Raw genomic sequence first — 2,175 nt, forward strand, 5'->3', positions numbered from 1 at the left:
TGGTATGGAGCCTTCTTTCTTATATGTTAGAAATGTGCTAGAGGGCCATGGAGTAGAAAGGTCACTGAATTTATGATAGAATTGAAACTGTGTGTCACACCTGTGAGACCTTGGAAAAGTCACTTTCCTTCTTTAGGGACTTATTTCCCCACCTTAGTAAAATGAACAAGGTGACCTATATTATCTCTAAGTTTCCTTCTGTCTCTAAATAATGAGTTTTCCTTTTCTTTTTTGAATTACTGAATACTTTTATTGTGCACATAGAAGCCACTAAGGATCTGGCCTGTGGGCTCATTGGTTCTGCATTACAAATATAAATCTCCACACATCAACACAGGGGTTGGGGGTGAGAACAGGATATTGGAGCTAGTCACAATATGATAGGGTATTTCCAACAGAGCACCAGATGGTCAAGTATAGTCTCTGATAAGACAGTTCTAATGAAGCATTGAGAACATCACAAAAAGGTGGAGGGAAGAGGGAGAGTTGAACAGCAAATGCCCCTAACCCCAAACAAAAGTCAGTACTCAGAGCTGCCCATTCTTAGGACAGGAGCTGACTTCTATGCAGGAGACTCATGCCTGCTGGCTCTGAGTCTTCCTGGCCAGTTTACTTGTCCTGGGGGTTTCTGAAGGTCCTTCCAACAAATTAAGCCTTGCTGCCCAGGTCTTCCTCAATTCTGAGAAGCTAGTTATACTTGACCAGATGTTCAGATCGGCAGGGGCACCAGTCTTGATCTGCCCAGTGCAGAGACTCACCACCAGGTCTGCAGTGAAGGTAGCTTCAGTTTCCCCACCCACTGCACTGGGCCAGCTGGCACGTCTGGTAAGACTCAGTCACAGAGCCAATCTGTTTCACTTTGAGTAGGAGGTAGTTGCACGCTTTCTCACTCACATCCCTTTCAATACACTTGGGATTGGTCATGGTGAGATTATGCCCTATCACCTGGATATCAGCAGTAGCAGTGAAATTCTTCCAAGATTCCCAATCATCCTGATCAAAGGATCTTCAATAGACACCATTGGATAGTCCTTGATGGAGCTCTTATAGAGGTCACCAAACTAAGAAGGGGAGATGCATCTGCTGGCATCATCAGGTGACTAAAAGTCCAAGTCATATTTCCCAGATCAGAAGAATTCTGAGGCAATTACAACCTTATCAGTATAGCCAGTCTTAGCAATAGCATTCTTTAGCAGCTCCAGAGCTTCCTTATTCTCCAGGATGTTAGAAGCAAAGCCACCCTCATCTCGTAAGTTGATGATTTCCAATCTGTATTTCTGTATAATGACACTTTTCACATTCTGGTGGACCTCAGCTTCAATGCACATGGCCTCCTTGAAATTTGCTGCACCAACTGGGAGGATCATTAACTCCTGCATGGGAACCCCCATTGGTCATGTTGAAAGCTGGAACTGGTAGGATGATTTGATCATTGCCTGAAGAGGGAGACACCTTTCTTAGCAGATCCAGCCTTATAAATAGCCAGAGACACTCCCAAGATGGCATTTGCAAGAAATTTAGATTTATTCTTGGTGCTGTCCATCACAATCATCAAGTTGTCCATCTTCTCCTGCTCCACAATATTCAGTTTCTTGCTAACCAGGGTAGAGACAATACTTTATTGATATGCTCAAGGACTTTTGAGACACTTTTCTCCACATAGTAGAAAAAAGTCTTATTGTCTCAGATCTCCAGGGCTTCAGGGATGCCAGTAGAAGCACCACTGGGCACAGCAGCTCGGAAGAGACCTTTTGTAGTGTGGAGTTTAACTTCAACAGTGGGGTTTCCATGAGAGTTGAAGATCTCTCTTGTTTGGATATTGAGAATAGACATGTTGAGTTTCTGGATGGGGTTTCATCTGCAGGGTTCAGAGAACAGAGGCCAATAGGGAAATTATGAGTTTTCTATCCAAAGAATTCCATTTAAAACAAGCTTCTTCCTTAACAATAATAACAATCATAATAATAGCTATTATTATTATAAATAACATTTATGTGGCATTTTAAGGTTTACAAAATAATTACAACATATTATCTCATCTGACCCTCACCAGCCCTAAGAGGTAAGTACCATTTTTTCCCCATTTTACAGGTGAGGAAACTGAGAGAAGGTAGTGACTTAATGGCCCAGAGACATACAAATATTAATTGTCAGAGGCAAGATTTGACTAAAGCC

The 2,175-nt window shown here is 42.3% G+C and overlaps 1 pseudogene; it reads right to left on the reverse strand.

Annotated features, from left to right (window-relative positions):
• Window positions 1–609: 609 nt before the first annotated feature.
• On the reverse strand, window positions 610–1,833 carry LOC122740393 (annotated as a pseudogene).
• Window positions 1,834–2,175: the final 342 nt, after the last annotated feature.

Source organism: Dromiciops gliroides, chromosome 2 (assembly GCF_019393635.1).
Source record: "Dromiciops gliroides isolate mDroGli1 chromosome 2, mDroGli1.pri, whole genome shotgun sequence".
NCBI classification, from domain to species: Eukaryota; Metazoa; Chordata; class Mammalia; order Microbiotheria; family Microbiotheriidae; genus Dromiciops; species Dromiciops gliroides.